Source organism: Sorex fumeus, unplaced genomic scaffold (genome assembly GCF_029834395.1).
Source record: "Sorex fumeus unplaced genomic scaffold, SorFum_2.1 ptg000072l, whole genome shotgun sequence".
Classification (NCBI taxonomy): domain Eukaryota; kingdom Metazoa; phylum Chordata; class Mammalia; order Eulipotyphla; family Soricidae; genus Sorex; species Sorex fumeus.
The window spans coordinates 29,481,129-29,505,642 of NW_026606129.1; the positions used below are offsets into that span (position 1 = coordinate 29,481,129).

Here is a 24,514-nt window from a genome sequence, read left to right on the forward strand (position 1 = left end):
GCGGCTTATCGATCTTGTTAATTTTCTCAAAGAACCAGCTTTTGGTTTCATTGATCTTTCGGATTGTTTTTTGGGTTTCCATCTCATTAATCTCTGCTCTGAGTTTTATTATTTCCTTTCTCCTGTTCGGGTTGTGCTCCTTTTTTTGGTCCTTCTCCAAGCTCTTAAGCTGTGAGGTTAGGTTACTAATGTGTGTTCGCTGCTCCTTCCTGAGGAATGCTTGTAGAGCTATAAACTTTCCTCTTAACACAGCCTTTGCTGTGTCCCATAAGTTTTGGTAACTCGTGTTCTCATTTTCATTCGTTTCTAGGAATCTTTTGATTTCCTCTTTGATTTCCTGTCTAATCCACTCGTTGTTCAATAGTGCACTGTTTAATTTCCAGGTGTTTGATTTAGTTTTCTGTTTTTGTGTGTGATTTACTTCTAATTTCAGCGCATTATGGTCTGAGAAGATTGTTGATACAATCTCTATCTTCTTGATTTTATGGAGGCATGTTTTGTGGCTCAGCATGTGGTCTATCTTGGAGAATGTTCCATGGACGCTTGAGAAGAATGTGTATTCAGCTTTTTGTGGATGAAGTGTCCTATATATATATCTACTAAGTCCCTTTCTTCCATTGTTTCCCTCAAATGAAGTATGTCCTTGCTAAACTTGAGTCTGGTTGATCTATCAAGAGGTGACAAAGCAGTGTTGAAGTCTCCCACTAGTATTGTGTTGCTATTGATGTCTTTTTCCAAATCTATGAGTAGTTGTTTTAAGTACTTTGCTGGTCTCTCATTAGGTGCATATACATTTATTATTGTAAGTTCTTCCTGTTGTACAGATCCTTTGATCAATAAGAAATGGCCTTCACTGTCTCTTATGACCTTCCTCACTCTGAAATCGATGTGGTCTGATATAAGGATGGCTACCCCAGCTTTTTTATGGGAGCTGTTTGCCTGTAGGATTGTTTTCCAGCCTTTGACTCTGAGTCTGTGTTTGCTTTGACTATTGAGATGCGTTTCTTGCAGGCAGAAGAATGTTGGGTTCAATTTTCTAATCCATCCTGCCACTCTATGTCTTTTAATTGGTGCATTTAGCCCATTGACATTGAGAGAGATTATTGTTATGGGATTTTGTCCCATTGTTCTGTTAAAATTGGGTGTATTTGAGGGGCCTTTCTTGCCTTAAAGTAGCCCATTTAGTTGTTCTTGTAACCATGGTTTTGAGTCTATGAAGTTCCTGAGCTGTTGTTTGTCTGTGAAACTGTGTGTTGTTCCTTCTATTATGAATGAGAGTCTCGCTGGGTAAAGTATTTTTGGAGAGGCATTTATTTCATTGAGTTTTTTCACTATGTCCCACCACTGTTTTCGGGCCATGAGGGTTTCATCAGAAAAATCAACTGTGAATTTTAAGGATGCTCCTTTGTAAGAGATTTCTTTCTTCGATCTTGCTGCTTTCAGAATTTTGTCTCTGTCTAAGGTTTTGGTCATTTTGATCAGAATGTGTCTTGGGGTATTTTTATTCGGATTTCTTCTAGCTGGTACCCTTCGGGCCTCCTGAATGTGGTCACAAGTTTTCTTCAGCTCTGGAAATGTTGTAGCAATGATTTCTTTGACAGTTTCTTCTTCATCGAGGTTTTCTTCCTGTACCTCTGGGACTCCAATAATTCTTCTGTTACCCCTCTTGGCTTCATCACGATCTTCTCTTGCCATCTGTTCCCGAATTGTGAGTCTCTTTTCCATTTTCTGCTCTTTTCTGGAGAGTCTCTGAACTTCATCTTCTAGTTCACTGATTCTGTTCTCAGCAGCTGTTACTCTGCTGCTGAGGCCTTCCACTGAGCTTTTCAATTCGCCTACGAGATTTTTCAGGTCTGATATTTCTGATTGCATTTTCCTCATTTCTGCCTTCAGATCCTCTTGTCTTCTATTGGCATTGCTTTCCATTGTTTCTTTTAATTCCCTAAGCATCCTATGTAGCTCCTTCCTGAATTCCTTGTCAGAGAGTTTGTCTAACACTACAGTACTGTTGGTGTCATCTGGGCTAGACTCTTCAATATGAAAGTTTGGTGGGCTTTTGCGTTGCTTTACCATTGTGAGAGGTGTGGTTTAGTCCTTCACGTTCACTGTTACTATTCTGCTTGATATGCAGTGTGACTTAAGATAGGCTTATGAGTTATTGGCTACTGTGTTTCTAGTGGCTGAGCTAAAATCGAGAAGTTTCCATCTAAGAAGGTAGCTCATGGTTCCTAAGGCATATGTAGTGGGAAAATATTTCGCGGCCGCGTTATCGGCCGCGGCTCTGGAAAGATTCCCTGGCACTGGCGAGGAGTTGGGAACGTCTCCTGTTTGAAATTGGAGCCGTTCAGCTTTGTTGCCCAGAGCTGGGCCTCCGTGCCCGTCCCACGCAGCTCAGGGGTTGAAAACCAGCTGTCTAGGGGCTGGATCTATGTGCGCATGCCCAGAAAGGGTCCCAGGCCCTTGGAGGCGGGCTGTACCTGTGTGAAATTGGAGCCGTTCAGCTTTGTTGGCCAGAGCTGGGCCTCCGTGCCCATCCCACGCAGCTCAGGGGTTGAAAACCAGCTGTCTAGGGGCTGGATCTACGTGCGCATGCCCAGAAAGGGTCCCAGGCCCTTGGAGGCGGGCTGTACCTGTGTGAAATTGGAGCGGTTCAGCTTTGTTGCCCAGAGCTGGGCCTCCGTGCCCGTCCCACGCAGCTCAGGGGTTGAAAACCAGCTGTCTGGAGGCTGGATCTACATGCGCATGCCAGAAAGGGTCCCAGGCCCTTGGAGGCGGGCTGTACCTGTGTGAAATTGGAGCCGTTCAGCTTTGTTGCCCAGAGCTGGGCCTCCGTGCCCGTCCCACGCAGCTCAGGGGTTGAAAACCAGCTGTCTAGGGGCTGGATCTACGTGCGCATGCCCAGAAAGGGTCCCAGGCCGTTGGAGGCGGGCAGTACCTGTGTGAAATTGGAGCCGTTCAGCTTTGTTGCCCAGAGCTGGGCCTCCGTGCCCGTCCCACGCAGCTCAGGGGTTGAAAACCAGCTGTCTAGGGGGTGGATCTACGTGCGCATGCCCAGAAAGGGTCCCAGGCCATTGGAGGCGGGCTGTACTTGTGTGAAATTGGAGCCGTTCAGCTTTGTTGCCCAGAGCTGGGCCTCCGTGCCCGTCCCACGCAGCTCAGGGGTTGAAAACCAGCTGTCTAGGGGCTTGATCTACCTGCGCATGCCCAGAAAGGGTCCCAGGCCGTTGGAGGCGGGCTGTACCTGTGTGAAATTGGAGCCGTTCAGCTTTGTTGCCCAGAGCTGGGCCTCCGTGCCCGTCCCACGCAGCTCAGGGGTTGAAAACCAGCTGTCTAGGGGCTGGATCTACGTGCGCATGCCCAGAAAGGGTCCCAGGCCCTTGGAGGCAGGCTGTACCTGTGTGAAATTGGAGCCGTTCAGCTTTGTTGCCCAGAGCTGGGCCTCCGTGCCCGTCCCACGCAGCTCTGGGGTTGAAAACCAGCTGTCTAGGGGCTGGATCTACGTGCGCATGCCCAGAAAGGGTCCCAGGCCCTTGGAGGCGGGCTGTACCTGTGTGAAATTGGAGCCGTTCAGCTTTGTTGCCCAGAGCTGGGCCTCCGTGCCCGTCCCACGCAGCTCAGGGGTTGAAAACCAGCTGTCTAGGGGCTGGATCTACGTGCGCATGCCCAGAAAGGGTTCCAGGCCCTTGGAGGCGGGCTGTACCTGTGTGAAATTGGAGCCGTTCAGCTTTGTTGCCCAGAGCTGGGCCTCCATGCCCGTCCCACGCAGCTCAGGGGTTGAAAACCAGCTGTCTAGGGGCTGGATCTACGTGCGCATGCCCAGAAAGGGTCCCAGGGCCTTGGAGGCGGGCTGTACCTGTGTGAAATTGGAGCCGTTCAGCTTTGTTGCCCAGAGCTGGGCCTCCGTGCCCGTCCCACGCAGCTCAGGGGTTGAAAACCAGCTGCCTAGGGGCTGGATCTACGTGCGCATGCCCAGAAAGGGTCCCAGGCCCTTGGAGGCGGGCTGTACCTGTGTGAAATTGGAGCCGTTCAGCTTTGTTGCCCAGAGCTGGGCCTCCGTGCCCGTCCCACGCAGCTCAGGGGTTGAAAACCAGCTGTCTAGGGGCTGGATCTACGTGCGCATGCCCAGAAAGGGTCCCAGGCCCTTGGAGGCGGGCTGTACTTGTGTGAAATTGGAGCCGTTCAGCTTTGTTGCCCAGAGCTGGGCCTCCGTGCCCGTCCCACGCAGCCAGGGGTTGAAAACCAGCTGTCTAGGGGCTGGATCTACGTGCGCATGCCCAGAAAGGGTCCCAGGCCCTTGGAGGCGGGCTGTACCTGTGTGAAATTGGAGCCGTTCAGCTTTGTTGCCCAGAGCTGGGCCTCCGTGCCCGTCCCACGCAGCTCAGGGGTTGAAAACCAGCTGTCTAGGGGCTGGATCTACGTGCGCATGCCCAGAAAGGGTCCCAGGCCCTTGGAGGCGGGCTGTACCTGTGTGAAATTGGAGCCGTTCAGCTTTGTTGCCCAGAGCTGGGCCTCCGTGCCCGTCCCACGCAGCTCAGGGGTTGAAAACCAGCTGTCTGGGGGCTGGATCTACGTGCGCATGCCCAGAAAGGGTCCCAGGCCGTTGGAGGCGGGCTGTACCTGTGTGAAATTGGAGCGGTTCAGCTTTGTTGCCCAGAGCTGGGCCTCCGTGCCCGTCCCACGCAGCTCAGGGGTTGAAAACCAGCTGTCTAGGGGCTGGATCTACGTGCGCATGCCCAGAAAGGGTCCCAGGCCCTTGGAGGCGGGCTGTACCTGTGTGAAATTGGAGCCGTTCAGCTTTGTTGCCCAGAGCTGGGCCTCCGTGCCCGTCCCACGCAGCTCAGGGGTTGAAAACCAGCTGTCTAGGGGCTGGATCTACGTGCGCATGCTCAGAAAGGGTCCCAGGCCCTTGGAGGCGGGCTGTACCTGTGTGAAATTGGAGCCGTTCAGCTTTGTTGCCCAGAGCTGGGCCTCCGTGCCCGTCCCACGCAGCTCAGGGGTTGAAAACCAGCTGTCTAGGGGCTGGATCTACGTGCGCATGCCCAGAAAGGGTCCCAGGCCCTTGGAGGCGGGCTGTACTTGTGTGAAATTGGAGCCGTTCAGCTTTGTTGCCCAGAGCTGGGCCTCCGTGCCCGTCCCACGCAGCCAGGGGTTGAAAACCAGCTGTCTAGGGGCTGGATCTACCTGCGCATGCCCAGAAAGGGTCCCAGGCCCTTGGAGGCGGGCTGTACCTGTGTGAAATTGGAGCCGTTCAGCTTTGTTGCCCAGAGCTGGGCCTCCGTGCCCATCCCACGCAGCTCAGGGGTTGAAAACCAGCTGTCTAGGGGCTGGATCTACGTGCGCATGACCAGAAAGGGTCCCAGGCCCTTGGAGGCGGGCTGTACCTGTGTGAAATTGGAGCCGTTCAGCTTTGTTGCCCAGAGCTGGGCCTCCGTGCCCGTCCCACGCAGCTCAGGGGTTGAAAACCAGCAGTCTAGGGGCTGGATCTACGTGCGCATGCCCAGAAAGGGTCCCAGGCCCTTGGAGGTGGGCTGTACCTGTGTGAAATTGGAGCCGTTCTGCTTTGTTGCCCAGAGCTGGGCCTCCGTGCCCGTCCCACGCAGCTCAGGGGTTGAAAACCAGCTGTCTAGGGGCTGGATCTACGTGCGCATGCCCAGAAAGGGTCCCAGGGCCTTGGAGGCGGGCTGTACCTGTGTGAAATTGGAGCCGTTCAGCTTTGTTGCCCAGAGCTGGGCCTCCGTGCCCGTCCCACGCAGCTCAGGGGTTGAAAACCGGCTGTCTAGGGGCTGGATCTACGTGCGCATGCTCAGAAAGGGTCCCAGGGCCTTGGAGGCGGGCTCTACCTGTTTGAAGTTGGAGCCGTTCAGCTTTGTTGCCCAGAGCTGGGCCTCCGTGCCCGTCCCACGCAGCTCAGGGGTTGAAAACCGGCTGTCTAGGGGCTGGATCTACGTGCGCATGCCCAGAAAGGGTCCCAGGCCCTTGGAGGCGGGCTGTACCTGTTTGAAATTGGAGCCGTTCAGCTTTTTTGCCCAGAGCTGGGCCTCTGTGCCCGTCCCACGCAGCTCAGGGGTTTAAAACACAGTGGCAATTTTAGGGTAACAGGAAGCCTTAAGGCTATCAGGCTGCTGATGCACTAACCCCACAGGTACAGGTTAACCTGCTGGCAGCACCATACCTCTGATATGTTATTGTTAAGAAAAATAGGACCAGCTCGGGTTGGGAGATTCTAGCCAAATGTAGATTATTGATCAAACACAATGCCTCTTGTGCAAACTACAATGCCTCTAGTGCAAACTACAACACCCAAAAGAAAGAAAGAACAAAAGGGAATGTCCTGCCACAGAGGTGGGGTGGGGGTGGGGGTTAGGGGTGGGTAGGGGTGGTGGGAGGGATATTGGGATCATTGGTGGTGGAGAATGGGCACTGGTAGAGCGATGGGTTCGCGATCATTGTATGACTGAAATGCAAGCATGAAAGTTTGTAAGTCTGTAACTGTACCCCACAATGATTCACTAATAAAAAATTAAAATATAAAAATTAAAATAAAAAAGGAAAACTAGAAGTCTAGCAATCATTTATGGATTCAAATTTAAAGACGAGACCTTTTTTATCAGAGTAAAATGCATATTTCTGGTGCCAAAATTTTGCATTATATCAACGTCATGGTCTACAGAAAGGTTTTGATTTATCTTGGTTATGTTCACTATCACTTTATGTAACTACTATAGTTCTTGCACTGTCTCAGAGCTGCATTACTGATAGAGATCTCGGTAATTTGCCCTTTAAGCAGAAACCTATTATTCTTATGCTAAGAATATAGCTGCCAGCAGGCACAAAAATCCCGGCTATCCTGACTTCACATGGTATCTGATGGTTTGTTCTTTATTCTGTTTGTACCCTAATTTGCTTCATTGGATATTATTGCTGGGACCTTGAAGAAAGGGGAAATGTGCTTTTTCCATGGATTGGTTGCAAGGAAACCCATGCCTCCAAAGCTTTCTTCCAACTCAATGAAAATCTCATCATTTCTCACCAAGTAACCATTTCTTATTATACAGAAAAAGAAATAAAAATTATTTTCTGAGAAAGGAGAAAGCATTCAGATACCATAATAGGGCTCATGTTGTCAGTTAAGCTTGTGGATGAATCAAGGGCTTAAATTTGACCATTTACAGGCTAAAATCTCTAGATTTTGACCTCAAGGAGGTGAGATAGAAACTTTCTTGGTTTTCAGCAAAATATTACACTAAAGAAGTTACTTCTAAGCTCAAAGACCATAGCCTGGTATAGAAATATTCTAGAACCTAAGTAATTAATTTTTATTTTCTCACACAGCAAACAGTGATACTTAACCATTCCTCCCCCTAAAGGTTAAAGGAAATAAACCTTCCAATTGACATTGACCATATAGATTCCGAATGGCCATAATATGCAACACGTACTGACCTCTTATCTCAGAGTTAAGAAATATCTTAGGGCTGGAGTGATAGCGCAGCGGGTATGGCGGGTAGGGCGTGCAGCTGACTTGGGTTCAATTCCAGCATTTCATAAGGTCCCTCAAGCACCACCAGGAGTAATTCCTGAGTTCGTGAGCCAGGAGTAACCCCTGTGCTTCTCAGGGTATGACCCCAAAATAGATAAATAAAAAGAAGTTAAGAAAAAGTTTTTTTTTAAAAAAATGGAATATCTTAAATATGCCAAACACAGTAACAACAAAGTCTCCAATGGAGACGTTACTGGGCCTGCTCGAGCAAATCAATGATCAACGGGAGGGCCTTTACTTTACTTACTTAATTAGAAACATTTTTAAGTAGAATGTGGCGGGGACAGTGGGCAGAGGTGCCTCCACGGTGACCCAAGTTTCCGAGACGGGTGGCCCAGGTGCGGGGGTGTGTCGGGTCCCCTTCCCACTGCCAATGGTGGCAGGATGTCCTCTTCGTGGATGGGCTTGCCCTTCCACACAGAGGCCAGCAGTTTCTCCAGCCTCTTCAGGCCTCAGCGATAGCTGCGTATCTTGGTGTTGTTCCCGGTTTGCCTGGCTCTCTCTGCGGCATCTGGTAGAGGCCCAGCCTCTCCCAAAGAGTGGCCTCCAGGCTGGAATGGGAGCTGTGAGGCTTGGCTGGGTGCCTGGGGACTGCGGCTCCACTGCCTTCTGTTCCTCCCCAAGGACCTCATTGCGCTCAGTCAGCAGGTTATCATCAACCTCCATTTCCTCATCCACGACCTCCTTCTCAATCTCATACCACATGCACAAACTGGCCATCTTCTCAATGGCCTCCATGGGCAGTGAGCCTTTGCCTTTCAGCTTCTCCAGGGCTTGAGGCTGGCCCCTAACCAAAGTCCAGAACTCGGCCTCCAGTTCCTCATCATTGACTCCATCCTCAGGGATCATCAGACCTTCCGGGGACAGGCCCGTCAGGAGGCCCAGTATTTGGGGCTAGAGAGATAGCACAGCAGGGAGGGTGTTTGCCTTGCACGCAGTTGCCCTGGGTTCAGTTCCTCTGTCTCACTCAGAGCGCCCAGCAAGCTACCCAGAGTATCCTACCTTCATGGCAGAGCCTGACAAGCTCCCCATGGCATATTCGATATGCCAAAAACAGTAACAACAAGTCTCACAATGGAGACGTTACTTGTGCCCGCTCGAGTAAATCAATGAAGAACAGGAGGACAGTGCTACAGGACAGTACTACAGTGCTTTTTAAGTAAGAAAGGCTCAAAATTGAATCAACACATAGGAAAGTTTTAAATCAAATTTCAAATCAACAAGATCGGATTCAAAGACTTTCTACTTGAGTTCTCTAAGTATAGTATCATATCATCAGCAAATAATGAGAGCTTGTTTTCCTTTCCTACCTGAATGCCCTTAATATCTTTTTCTTGCCTAGCCACTATTGCAAGTAGCTCCAGGACTACACTGAACAGCAGTAGAGAGAGTAGGCTCTCAGTTTTTCCCCATTAAGGATGATGCTTCCTGTAGGCTTGTGGTAGATGGCTTTAACTATATTGAGGAAAGTTTCCTCTATACTCATTCTGGCAAGGGTTTTCATCATAAACAGGTGCTGAATCTTGTCAAATGTTTTCTCTGCATCTATTGATATGATCATATGGTTTTTATCTTTTCTTTTGTTGATATGATGGATTATGCTGGCTGATTTCTGAATGTTAAACCATTCTTGCATACCCAGGATGAATCCCACTTGGTCATGGTGTATGATCTTTTTGGTGTGTTGTTGAATTCTATTTGCTAGTATTTTGTTGAGAGTCTTTGCATCCGTGTCCATCAGGGATATCAGCCTGTAGTTTTCTTTTCTTGTGGTGTCTTTGTTTCCTTTTGGTATTAGAGAGATATGTGCTTCATAGAAACGGTTTGGGAGAGTTTCTGTTTCTTCAATTTTGTGGAAAAGCTTGAAAAGAACTGGCAATAGGTCCTCTTTAAATGTTTGGAAAATTCGCTAGTGAATCCATCTGGACCTGTACTTTTGTCTTTGGAAAGACTTTTGATAGTAAAGTTGCAGGCTATAAAATCAATACCCAAAAGTCCATGACTTTCCTATATGCAAATAGTGAGAGAGAAGAAAGTGACATGAAAAAAACAATCCCCTTCACAATTGTTCCCCAGAAAATCAAGTACCTAAGAATCAGCATAACTAAAGAAGTAAAAGACCTGTACAAAGAAAACTACAAAATGCTACTTCAGGAAACAAAAGAGGACATGAAAAAATGGAAATATATTCCCTGCTCATGAATTGGGAGAATTAACATTATCAAAATGGCAATACTTCCCAAAGCATTGTACAAATTCAATGTGATCCCTATAACGATAAAAAAAAAAACCTGAGTGCCCAACAGATGGCTGGTTAAAGAAACTTTGGTACATCTACACAATGGAGTACTATGTAGCTGTTAGAAAAGATGAAGTCATGAAATTTACATACAAGTGGTATTACATGGAAAGTATCATTCTAAGTGAAATGACCAGAAAGAGAGGGACAGACATAGAAAGATTGCTTTCATCTGGGGAACATAAAGTAACAAAATAGGAGACTAACACCCAGGAATAGCTGAGATAAGTAGCAGGAGGTTTACTCCATGGCTTGGAGGCCAGCCACACATGCTACAGGAACACACACTAGCGTACTATGAAGTTACAGGGCAACATTGTGATTTTTCAAAGAGAGGCTTTATGTATTTTCTCCCTACTACCTTTAGTATTAGTTCTATGGAAAGCATTACCAAATAAAGTTTCCCTTTGAAATTGATGAAATCATTCTTGGAAACATGTTTCAGAACTTTGTGGACTCTAAGTTTGTACTGGAAAGTGCATTGCCAATGACACTATCAGGAGTGTCATTTATAGAGCTCTTGTTCCCTAATCAATGGAACTTTAGTGTTTGTTGATTTAGGATAGGTTGACAGGAAGGAAAAGACTTATTTTCCACTTAAAAGAAAAACCTCAAAGATCTGAAATTCTAAATAAGGTCATTATTTCTTTGGTTAATTTGTTGCCAAATTTGAGATAATTAACCTGATTGTAGTTGTTTGTATCTTAGTGGAAGCTAATTCATTAAACATTATTTTCTGTCACTGCAAGTTTTTTATTTTCACTTACAGAAGGTATAATAAGATGGATAGCATCATTTCCAAGATATTAAATTGATAAGATGATCAGTGACCCCACCACAGGAAGTCAGGCATTCTACTGTTGCAGCTGAAGTTGTATTTCTGAGCTGTGAAGTAAGGCAGCCTGGCAACAAGGGAATTGTTCCCCCTGCAGCACTAAGAAATGAATCAATGTGCAAATGCTTTCATGCAGCCTCTAACTTCAGCTACCCCATTTAGCCACCAACTGGAAAAAGTAAATGAGTGAGCTCCCAGACCCAGACTCCAGACATTCTACCTGAATACATGGGATACTTTGGGTGAATCGTGGAAACCCTTTCTCACCCTGTGCTTCATTTTCCTGTGAATCAGTTTGTTGTTATTGTTGTTGTTAATTTAGGGCCATACGTAGTGGTGCTTAGGACTTACTCCTGGCTCTGTGCATAGGGGTCACTTCTGGTGGGTTTGAGGTCCATATTGGGCTGCAAAATTTGACTATACTATTGCCCCAATCCCCTGTGAACCAGTTTTTAATTTTAGTGTTTGGAGGGTTGGAGAAAGCAAGATAGTGATTTGTCCTCAGTCTGTCACTCTCTTTCTCCCTTGGTGATGGCTTTGTAGTATAAACACTTCTGAATAGTCCATCAATTTCTTGTCTCCTCCCCACCCTCATATAACTTCTCATTCTGACCATCAACACCTCTCACTTCGCAAGTTTCCTTTCACCTGATCTTCCAGTTCTCAGCTATAGCCTCCACATCTTGCAATGAATTCCCCTCTTCTATCCTTCTCTCTGGGCTGGAGCAATAGCACAGCGGGTAGAGCGTTTGCCTTGCATGCAGTCAACTCAGGTTCGATTCCTCTGTCCCTCTCGGAGAGCCCGGCAAGCTACCAAGAGTATCCTGCCCACCAGGCAGAGTCTGGCAAGCTCCCCATGGCATATTCGATATGCCAAAAACAGTAACAACAAGTCACAGTGGAGATTTAACTGATGCCAGCTCGAAGAAATCAATAAACAAAGGGAGGACAGTGCTATAGTGCTACCCTTCTCTCTCTCTCATATATATAATACATGATGCATATATTACATAATATATATTAATGTATAATTCATATCACAGATATATATATATATAAAGCAAGGATACCACTATTAATTAGTAACAAAGTTTGAGTTCACCAGTACAAACTGAGAACACCAGATTGATGAGAAGAGGAGAGTGGACTAGAGGTAACTTTAGGACATATGTGGGGATTCTTGGGCACATTGGTGGTAAATTAAGGCAACTGTGCACATGAGGACCATAAAATGTTGACACTCTTGCAAACACATTACCTCAACTATAAATGATTAAAAAAAATCTCATCAGACTCAGAGCATTTTCTTAATTGTGGGCCTCTTGCTCCTGGTAGCTTGAGAATACTTTTAGACACTTGATAAGTGTTTCCTCACATTGGATTCCATAGCAGCAAGCCCATTCCTTTCCTTTCCCTATCCTTTAAATGAAAAGTTTGCCATATGTGCTTTATGGCTTTCATACACATAAACCTACTGATTTCCATTTTTAGCCATGAGACAGTAGGCTTAGAACTTTTTCACGCAAAAGTATCTAGTGAGAGTTTACCAAGATAGTTGATTTTTTACTTGTTTTATTATCATCTTATATTTGTAGCAAATTGTGTAGGCTATTACTTCTGATAGGAATAGCTATATTACTATTATTACCAAATAAATATCTATATTACCGAATAAGTTAGCAAATACATTTCCTTATAAATTATTTCATTATAGAAGGCAAATTAGGTAAATAAACAATAGTATGAGGTTTAGTAAGTGATACTGCATTATTAAGATCTGGCAAGATGATAAACTTATCGAGTTTTTGAGCGTCTGCCCTGCCCTCTTCACTCCTGACTGCGGCACCCATCTCATCTTAAATCCAGGTCAGCACAGCTGCCGACTCGCGACCCTGGGAACTCCATCTTTCCCTGCAGGACCCCAGGTGTCCCCCAAGATGCCTGAAAAGAAGCAGTTTTGAGCGTCTGCCCTGCCCTCTTCACTTCTGACCCCGGCGCCCATCTCATCCCAAACCCAGGGTTCTGCAGAGGCGTGGCCTCCTCAAAAGTGGGCGTGGCTTAATTTCCGGCGGGCCAATGCTTACGCAGCCGCAGGTTGTTTTCCCATACTAAGGAACCTAGTCCCCAAGGAATCTAGTTCCCAACCTACTCAGCAATATGAAGAAACAAAGAAAATCCCCACCACAAGGGGAGAACAACGAAAACAATCTAGAACATTCCGTCAATACAGCTCACCTAAGAGACCTCTCTGACATAGAATTCAGATATGAAGTCATGAAGATGTTCAATCAACTCAATGAAACAGTCAGACAGACAGCCAGTAACACCACAGAAAAAATCGACAAATTACGAGAAGAAATGAGAGCAGAAATGTCACGATTAAAAGATTCCATAGATGAAATGAGAAACTCAGTTTCTTCTCTTAAAAATAGAATGACCACAGCTGATGAGAGAATCAGTGAGCTGGAAGATCAGCTGCAACAAGCCAACACGCAACAACAAACAGTGGCAAGGGACCTCAAAATGGCTCTACAGAGAATCAGAGTCCTAGCAGATGATTCCAAGAGGAACAATAGTAGAATCATGGGACTACCTGAAGCTCAGGGAAACAATCCCAATGAAAAAAACACCGTCAAACAAATCATTGCTGAAAACTTCCCAGAGCTGCACAATACAGCCATTCAGGTTCAAGGAGCCCGAAGGGTACCAGCTAAAAGAGACCCCAACAAAAACACTCCAAGACATATCATAGTTAGAATGATCGATACTGCTGATAGAGACACAATACTGCAAGCAGCAAGAGCAAAGAAAGAAATCACATACAAAGGAGCATCCCTTAGATTCACAGCAGACCTATCAGAGGAAACCCTACAAGCCCGAAGGCAGTGGCGAGATATAGTCAAAAAACTCACGGAAATGAATGCTTCACCAAGAATACTCTATCCAGCTAAACTCTCCCTCAAAATCGAAGGAACGGTACACTATTTTATAGATAAACAGCAGCTCAGGAACTTCATAGACTCAAAACCAAACCTAAACCAAGGCCTAAAGGGGCTACTATAAGAAAAGACAAACCCTACAACCACAACACACCCACACAGAAAGATGACACAAAACCCCATAACCATTCTCTCTCTCAATGTCAACGGTCTAAATTCACCAGTTAAGAGACACAGAGTGGCAAAATGGATACAGAGACAGAACCCAATATTCTGCTGCCTACAAGAAACTCACCTCAACAGCCAGAGCAAACACAGACTCAAAGTCAAAGGATGGAAAACAATCCTGCAAGCACACAACTCCCTCAAAAAAGCTGGGGTGGCCATACTAGTATCCGACAACATTAATTTCACCTTGAAAAAGATTAGAAGGGACAGTGAAGGCTATTTTCTCTTCATCAAGGGATACGTACAACAGGAAGAAACCACACTCTTAAATGTATACGCACCTAATGAGGGAACAGCTAAATATTTAAAACAACTGCTAACAGATTTTAAGGAGGACATCACTACCAACACAATAGTACTTGGAGACATCAACATCGCCTTATCACCTCTGGATAGATCAACAAGAACAAAACCCAGCAAGGAATTATTGGCTTTGAAAGAAGTAATAGAAGAGAAAGGGCTTATGGACTTATACAGGGCTATACACCCCAAAAAGAAAGAATACACATTCTTCTCCAGCGTGCACGGAACATTTTCCAAAATAGACCATGTGCTAGGACACAAAACATACCTCAACAAGAATCAAGAAGATAGAAATAGTATCAGCCATCTTTTCAGACCATGATGCACTGAGGATAGAAGTGAATCACACAAAGACATGGAGAACTAAATCAAACACCTGGAAATTAAACAACTCGATGCTGAACAATGAGTGGGTCAGGAACGAAGTCAAGGATGAAATCAAAAGATACCTGGAAACAAATGAGAATGAAGACACAAACTACCAGAACTTATGGGATGCAGCGAAAGCTGTATTAAGGGGAAAATTTATAGCTCTGCAAGCATATCTTAAGTCGATAGAAACGATGCACATAAACAATTTGATCTCACAGCTCAAGACCTTAGAAAAGAATCAACAGAAAGAGCCTAAATCAGGCAGAAGGAAAGAGATCATAAAACTTAGAGCAGAAATCAACGACATGGAAAACAAAGAAACAATCCAAAAGATCAATGAAACCAAGAGCTGGTTCTTCAAGAAAATAAATAAGATTGATAAACCACTAGCAACACTCACAAAGAAACAGAGAGAGAGAACCCTAATAAATCGAATCAGAAATAAGAATGGGGATATCACAACAGAAACTAAAGAAATTCAAGAGGTCATCAGAGACTACTTTGAAAGTCTGTATGCCACGAAACACGAGAACCTGGAAGAAATGGATAAATTCCTGGATTCCTACCATCTCCCAAAGCTGAATCAAGAAGATATAGAGTACCTGAATAGACCTATTCACATCAAGGAAATTGAAACTGTAATCAAAAGTCTTCCCAAAAACAAAAGCCCAGGCCCAGACGGATTTACTAGCGAATTTTTCCAAACATTTAAAGAGGACCTATTGCCAATTCTTCTCAAGCTTTTCCAGGAAATTGAAAAAACAGAAACTCTCCCAAACAGCTTCTATGAAGCCCATATCTCTCTAATACGAAAAGGAAACAAAGACACTGCAAGAAAAGAAAACTACAGGCCAATATCCCTGATGAACACGGATGCGAAGATTCTCAACAAAATACTAGCCAATAGAATACAACAACTCATCAAAAAGATCATACATCATGACCAAGTGGTGTTCATCCCAGGGATGCAAGGATGGTTCAACATTCGGAAATCAATCAACATAATCCATCATATCAACAAAAGAAAAGATAAAAATCATATGATCATATCAATAGACGCAGAGAAAGCTTTTGACAAGATCCAGCACCCATTCATGATGAAAACCCTTGCCAAAATGGGGATAGAGGGGACTTTCCTCAATATAGTTAAAGCCATCTACCACAAACCCACAGCAAACATCATCCTCAATGGGAAAAAATTGAGACCCTTCCCCCTAAGGTTAGGGATGAGACAAGGATGCCCACTCTCTCCACTACTGTTCAATATAGTACTGGAAGTACTTGCAATAGCGATTAGGCAAGAAAAAGATATTAAGGGCATCCAGATAGGGAAAGAAGAAATTAAGCTCTCACTGTTCGCAGATGACATGATACTATACTTAGAGAACCCTAAAACCTCTACCAAGAAACTCCTAGAAACAATAGGCTTGTATAGTAAAGTGGCAGGCTATAAAATCAACATCCAAAAATCCATGGCATTCCTATATGCAAATCGTGAAAGAGAAGAAAGTGACATCAAGAAAACAATCCCATTCACAATTGTGCCCCAGAAAACCAAGTGTCTAGGAATCAGCTTAACTAAGGAAGTAAAGGAACTGTACAAAGAAAATTACAAAACACTACTTCAGAAAATAAAAGAGGACACGAGGAAATGGAAAAATATCCCCTGTTTGTGGATGGGGAGAATCAACATCATCAAAATGGCAATACTTCCCAAAGCACTGTACAAATTCAATGCAATCCCTATAAGGATACCCATGACATTCTTCAAAGAAATGGAGCAAACACTCCTGAAATTTATATGGAACAATAAGCCCCCACAAATAGCTAAAGCAATTCTTGGGAAAAAGAAAATGGGAGGAATCAACCTCACTAACTTCAAACTCTACTACAAGGCAGTAATAATTAAAACAGCATGGTACTGGAACAAAAGCAGAGCTGCAGACCAATGGAGCAGAGTTGAATATACTGACATTTCCTCCCAAACATATAATCATCTAATCTTTGATAAGGGGGCAAGAAAAGTGAAATGGAGCAGGGAAAGCCTCTTCAATAAACTGTGCTGGCAAAATTGGACGGCTACATGCAAAAAAGTGGGCTCAGATCTCTGCCTAACACCATGCACAAAAGTAAGATCAAAATGGATTTATGACCTCAACATCAGACCAGAATCCATAATGTTTATTGAAGACAAAATCGGCAAAACTCTCCATGATATTGAAGCTAACGGTATCTTCAAAGATGTCACGCCACTGGCCGAGCAAGTGAAAACAGAGATAGACAAATGGGACTATCTTAAACTAAGAAGCTTCTGCACCTCAAAAGAAACAGTGACCAAAATACAAAGACAGCCTTCAGAATGGGAAAGGATATTCAACAAGTACACATCTGACAAGGGGTTGATATCAAGGATATACAAGGTACTGGTTAAACTCCACAAGAAGAAATCACCCAACCCCATCAAAAAATGGGGTGAGGAAATGAACAGAAACTTTCGCAAAGAAGAAATTCGAATGGCAAAAAGGCACATGAGAAAATGCTCTACATCACTAATCATCAGAGAGATGCAGATCAAAACCACAATGAGATATCATTTCACACCACAGAGACTGGCCCACATCCACAAGAACAAAAGCAACCATTGCTGGCGCGGATGTGGCGAGAAAGGGACCCTCCTTCACTGCTGTTGGGAATGCAGGCTGGTCCAACCCTTTTGGAAAACAGTATGGACGACTCTCAAAAAATTAGAATTTGATCTGCCATTTGACTCAGATATAGCACTCCTGGGAATATATCCCAGAGAGGCAAAAAGGTATAGTCGAAGTGACATCTGCAATTGTTTGTTCATTGCAGCACTCTTTACAATAGCCAGAATCTGGAAAAAACCTGAGTGCCCAAGAGCAGATGACTGGTTAAAGAAACTTTGGTACATCTACACAATGGAGTACTATGTAGCTGTTAGAAAAGATGAAGTTATGAAATTTACATACAAGTGGTACTACATGGAAAGTATCATGTTAAGCGAAATGAGTCAGAAAGAGCCGGATAGACACAGAAATATTGCATTCATCTGGGGAACATAAAGCAACAAAAAGGGAGACTAACACCCTGGAATGGCTGAGATTAGTACCAGGAATTTTGCTCCATGAGTGGAAGGCCAGTCACATGTTCTAGGTGAAAAGGAAGCTCAGATAGAGAAGAGAGCACCAAATGAAGGGTGTTGTGAGAACACCCCCAGGGTGGGAGAAGCATGCTAAAAGTAGTCTATAGACCAAACATGATTGCCACTCAATGCCTCTCTTGCAAAACACAGTACCCAAAAGAAGAGAGAGAGAACAAGGGGGAATACCCTGCCACAGAGGCAAGATGGGACAGGGGGGATGGGGGGTGGGGGGGATGCTGGGACCCGTGGTGATGGATGATGGGCACTGGTGAAGGGATGGGCACTTGATCATTGTATAACTGAAACCCAAGCACAAAATTTGTAAGCCTATAACTGTACCTCATGGTGTTTCACTAATAAAAAAAGGAAAAAAAAGATGATAAACTTATCTATTAGCTGAAGCTTGGAATGTGCCAACCCCCATAATCCATGCTACTTACCAATGCCTCTCAAGGTCAATTTCTGTTCCCACCTCCCTTCCAGCCTTGTTAACCACCATCTTGTTCTCCTTTGTAATATCTGTGGGGAAGACCTGGCACCCTGCCTTCCCGTTGGTCATCTGTCCTCTAGAGTGAGTTGCTGACACCTGCTCACCTAGCTTTGCCTTCCGTTTTCACCGAGTAGGATACACTATTGGCAGTGTATGGCGCAGCATAGGGCTTAGCCACTCTTTTAATCCTCCATTCCTACTACTTCCTTCTAAATACGGTCTTGCATTTCCATCAGTTTGAGAGAATAGATGATTTTCATCGAACTTGTGTCTATTCAGCTTTATCTCTCATTCTATTCCTATGCGCTTGTCATAACAGACATTTTCCTATTTTTCTAGATGGTTCATTATTTTCATATTACAACCTTTGGCACTTCTTGCTCTAAAGCAGTGGTTCTTAAACGTTTTCTGATGGTGGCTCTCTTTTAATGTTGTTTCCCTCCTGTTACCCCAATTCCACTGATTGATGCACTAGTCTTATGTTATGTCCTACATTTATGTGATTTTCTCCCCTGTACTGGGCCCGCTTGAGCAAATCAATAAACAATGGGAGGACAGTGACAGTAACAGTGACCCACTTGGAATATCCTGGAAACCTACAGAGGGCCATACAGTTCTGGATGAGAAATGCTGGTCTAGACCTGCTGTCTTTCCCACATATAAAAGTCTTTCCATCTTTAATACTCAAATCAAATACCACACTATGGAGGAGTCCAAACTGGTTTTCCCTCTGCACTTTGAAATTTGTAATTCCTTTATCTTAATACACCACTGCAGAACTAGTAATCATTTCTTACATTCATATAGATCTAGACTCAAAACTCAGTTCTTCTAATAACTTGCTTAATGTTGTTTAATCACCACACTGAGCAAGTTATGAGTTGGTCTGAATATCTACTCAGTCATGTTAGGATTATGGATTCCCCAGGAGTCTATTTGGGAACTAAATTACATTGAGTGATGTGCATAGCATAGAGTCATGCTGGAGAAAAAAATATTACAACAAAACCAGTTTGATTTCTTTTGCTGAAAATTACACTTTTTTATTCCATGCTTTTTAGAGCATTTACATTGTAATAGTGTCGTACATAGATTTCAGCCTCAGTTTTTCTAATGGGGTCGGTCCCTGGGCTACTAATAGGGAAAGAGTAGGAAAGAAAAAATAAATGATGAAGACAGTATAATATTTTGTTTGTCTGTTTGTTTTTGCTATTTCTACCCAGTTTAGGTACAAACACCCTGCTCGTCTGGGATGCTATCATTAAAACCAGAACTTCCATGCATTTGTCAGGAAAATGGATTTCACTGTAGGACTTTTAAGCCTTTTAAGCCCTTGAAGAAACTGAAGTTCTGGTTCTTGTTGCTGCTTCTTCCAAAATGTTGACAAATCCTCATTCCACAGTGTGTGAACTAAGGTGACTAGCTCGACTCTCAAACCCTCTCAAAACCAACACCTTGGACTTCCTTTATCTTGGGCCTTCATTTTAATCCCCAAGATTCGAAATATAAGAAGAGGCATTCATACAGAAAATTTCACTCTCTGGACATAGAAACGACAGATCCTTTGAGATAGTTTATTTGTGCTAAGAACTGTTTTGAGAGCTTTATCGATAATGACACCTGATTTTCATGATAGCAAGAAAAGGTATTCCCTACGATTATTTCTATTTTACAGCTGAAAAAACTTAGATACCTGTCAAATCCATCTGTCAGAATCAATAAAAACATTGAAATTCTAAAATGCAGGACTTATGCTTTAATATATTTTAATATGCCCACAAATGCTTAGTAGCTGTTAAACTACCTAAATGCTGGCAAAAAGAATGAGTGAATGAACAACCCATTTTGGAAATTTACCCCTTCCCTTTCCTTGGTATTGAGTCTCTCTTGTTTAATGTTTTAAGTCCCCACAGGCTTCATCTATATAGCTTATTCATGTTTAAAAATGATTATGACACTCTACTATCTGAGAAATACTCTCATCTCCAACTGCTATTTTTAAAAAGGACAAGTGTAATTGTGGTTACAGATCTATGCAAAGAACAGCGGGAGTTTATCATTTGTTGGTGCTGTGGAATAATTCCAGCATTTATGGTTCATTTATTCCTTTCTTTCCCCATCGGGTTTTCTTCATTTCTGAGCTAGATTATGTCCTGCCATGTTAGGAGAAAAACAGCACTAAATCTGGAGGATAGTCTCTGTCCAGTAAGTCTGGAAAAAGTAAGCTTGTGTGCATTCACCCTTTCATAAAATATGTCTAGCCAGAGAGGTGCCTTGGGAAAAGTGTGTGCCAGACCCTAGCTGGATCCTTTACAACACGTGACCCCTGAGCACTGAAAGTGTGACCCTGGCAATTTCTGGCACTGCAGAGCCCATGCAGCATCACATCCTCTGGCCCTCACGTAGAATCACTGACTGGTTCACCAGGATTCACTGGGCATGGAACCTCAGGTCCCTTGAGCACTGCTTCAAAGGACCTTTCCCTACCAAAAGTGTGTATGTGTATATGAGCTTGTTTGTGTGAGTGCGAGTTTGTGTGTGTATGTGTCCTGAAAGAGGTTCGTTCCTGTCACATATCCCACCCAACCAATGTTATCTGAGATACTGTGAAGGATGTAGGCTCATTTTGTATGTGTCATATTTCTCATCTCACCTCTGTCTTTTTAGTAAGTAGATGCCTAGAAAAGTCAGCCCCTACTTTTCTTGTGCTGATATATCAGGAGATCTCAAACAAAGGGGAAAATGTTTCCTATTCAAGTGATTGTTTCAAATGATGCTGGTGAATTATGTCCGAAATCCTAAGTAGCAATATTTTCTGTTATTTTGGAGCCACATGCTTACACCATGACTTCCCAAATCATAGTAAGTTTTGTCTCTATTTCCAAAAGCATAAGTTAATGGCATTATCACCATACTTCTAAGACTAAAATGGACGGCTCCTATTACTTTTATCTTGGTCTCCTTCTCTCTCTGGGATCATTCATTCTGAGGAAACAAATGGTGAGGTCATGAGCAACTTCGTGGGCTCACCTACATGTGGAGAAACCTTTGACCTCCATCCTTAGAGTGAATTTGGGTCTTCTAATCCTGTAAAGCTCTTAGATAACTGTTTCAAAAGAGACCTTTCACCGTAACTGTGCATCAATGGTTCTCCCTGGTTCCTGATTCTCTGAAGTTGAGCGAGATCATTAACATCTGGTGTTTTACAGTTAACACTTGGGGTAATTTGTTATGCAGCAATATTTAAGAAGAACTTTGTAGGTAGATCAGGGAGTGGAAATCAAACAGATTAGTGATGACCTTTTCACTTTCATACTCTGTTATCTCTTTGGGCCCCAAGTTTCTTTTCTATAAATATCAGCATCATCTTACAATTCTATCTCTTGTAAATCTGATTAAATGGGAAGAAAAATGTGTGTTGAGCACCTTACTGAGATTGCTCATGTTACTGACAGGTCACTGTTCATTCAGTTTTAATTTGAAAAAATATACAGGGGTTGAGCCATAGCTAAATGGTCTGGTGTATATACTTTGCAAGCAGGGGCTCTGAATTCTATACTCACCATACATTATTCCCTGAACATAGCCAAGTGACTTTTGAGCACAATGCCCAGAGTAGCCTCTGAGCACTACCATACATGGCCCAAATGCCCCAAGACTAAAATAAAAGAGTAAAAATAAATAACTATTTAAGATAAATCTAAATATTAATGGCAACCTCATCTTCCCAGGTTTAGTGTGCCACTGATATCTAATTTAAGCAGTTATAAACAACATATTTATTAGGAAAAATTCAGTGAGCAGTATAAGTGAGACGGGTGGGAAACAGGTATAAAAATTGGATGCCTGGTGGTCCATGAGGAGACCCAGGGCTGCTCATATGCATTTTCTTAAAGAGAGAATTCTAAAATGAATTCTTAAAGAGAGAATTTTAGTTTGCCAGGGGGACCTGGACTTGGTTTGCACAAAGACCCAGGTGCTGGTTGGGTTTTGTGCTTGTATATATTCACTGTATCACTGTCATCCTGTTGTTCATCAATTGCCTTGAGCAGGCCCCAGTAACGTCTCCTTCATCCTAGCCCTGAGATTTTAAAAAGTGCCACATTCGAGGCTCTTTCAGGGTCAGGAGAATGAAACCCATTATTGTTACTGTCTTTTGGCATATTGAATACACCACAGGGAGTTTGCCAGACTCTGCCATGTGGGCAGGATACTTTTGGTAACCTGCCAGGTTCTCCAGAGTAAGAACTAGATAATAAGATGTCTTCAGGGAGCAGGGTTTTATAGTCTCTGGGTCTTGGCTGTTGATGGGATTACATGGTGCCAGGGGCAGTTGGTAGGTGTAATGCCTACATACTGGAAGATGGGGGATCTGGGTGGAGGAGGCCCCAGTCCCAATCTAAGCAGGCTTGAAGATCTACGCCCCAGGTCCCGCATACCTGACTTACATATATGAAAAAGCATTTTACTTAGTCCATTAAGGGTATTGAATTATAACTTTTTTAAACTTGATGCTTTAGCAATATCTTCTCTGGCTGTAAACAGCTTACCTGGTGACCAGGCATGCCTGTATTGGACCATATGTCTGGTCTTACCATGGTTTTCCCCTTTGCCCTATACTGTCACTTACCTAATGGTATTTAAACACTGTGAAATCACACACCTTCTGCTGGGTGCCCCACCCAATAAAGGTGCATGTCCATGAATATTCCCTTCCCTCCTTACCATTGAAGTAGAGCTCACTCCTACTGGTACTCCCTCAAGATGAACTTCTGTCTGTTGGTCTGTACCTCTCTCTTCTAGGCCATGTGAGTATAACAAATTCTTCACTTTCATATCATTTTCTTGATGCTATCCACACCTATACCTGCCTAAGCCTCCATATAAAGAAACTTAATCACACCTTACATGTCAGTGTATTATCAGGAAAATTCCCAGTAGAGAAGAAATAGCTTCCCACTGTATAGAGATATAGAAAAATATGAGTTTATCTTGTTGCTAGAGATCCCTGGATCAACATGCATGGGGTTGGATATTAGGTCTTACATTGCTGTTCGAATCTCTTTCTCATTTCTGCGCTTCAGAGACACATCCTAGGCCAGCTGAGATATTCAATTCCATCATTATTTGATGGAGGGAAGGGACTATTAGGAGTATAGCAACAGAGATCTGGCATTTGTTACATCAACTCAAGTCAAATATATTGCCAGAGAATTCATTTCTGATCTGAAATTTGCCTCTGCTCTCATTGTGAAAAATAAAAGTATTTTGTGCATAGTTCTAGGAGTTGCAAGTGTTCAAATTACAATTGACTGTCATGTGGTCCAGATGCAGTCTCAGGTCAGTTATTTCTAGGGTTGCTATTAATCTGCTCACAGTTCTTTGTGTCTGGGGATGTTGCTTATATCCTCCTAGATCCCTGATGCTCACGAGCTTTCTGACTATACGTGTTTCTACAGTTCTGGGACACAGCTGACTTTTTAATTCTCAGAAGCAGCCTGCTAGAAAGTTTGGTCTCCCAGTGTAACTGAGGAGACTTGTGCCTTTGCTTGGTGAGTGTGCCCTCGGGGTTACAGAATTACTAGGTGGTCAAGAGTCTGCATGGCAGTAGGCTTTACATATGGCTGTCTCAAACCAACAGTTGCATGCAAGCTTTTGGAGCTCTTTCTCTTTTTTTTAGGTTTATTGAATTGAAGTTCCAGATATGAGAAGCAGTTCAATTGCAGTTACTTACTACAATATGTTCAGAACTGGTGCCAAATAAGGTTGTTTTTGTGTTGGCTGAACTGGAGCCTGCTCTGTTTGTTCTACAGGGTCATAGTCATGGAACACTAGAGGGTGTAGTGAGATTGGGCTGGTTACCAACACAGTGCTTACTAAATTGGAACTCCAGAAGGTCATGTAAGTTCGAATTTATTTCTTCTGTGACCTGCGTTCTCACTTCTTCAATTCTATCCAAACTCACCTCAGTGAAGTATTCCTGGCCAGTGTATCTGTAAGTGCAAGTCTTTTCTGTAACATCCTTCTGTCCTTTCTTGTTCTATTTTTCCTCTTAGAACAGCTATTCTCTATTTTATTTATTTATTTATTTATTTATTTATTTGGCTGGAGCGATAGCACAGCGGGTAGGGCATTTGCCTTGCATCCAGCCTACTTGGCTGACCCGCATTGGATTCCTCCACCCCTCTAGGAGAGCCTGGCAAGCTATCAAGAGTATCTCACCTGCATAGCAAAATCTGGCAAGCTATCCATGAAATATTTGATATGCCAAATACAGTAACAAGTGTCACAATGGAGACATTAATGGGCCTTCTCAAGCAAATCGATGAACAACAGAAGGGACAG

The 24,514-nt window shown here is 43.8% G+C and overlaps 1 pseudogene; it reads right to left on the reverse strand.

The window, feature by feature from the left end:
• Positions 1 to 7,803: 7,803 nt before the first annotated feature.
• LOC130037481 (coiled-coil and C2 domain-containing protein 1A-like) overlaps positions 7,804 to 24,514 on the reverse strand; it is a 37,131-nt pseudogene continuing 20,420 nt past the window's right edge.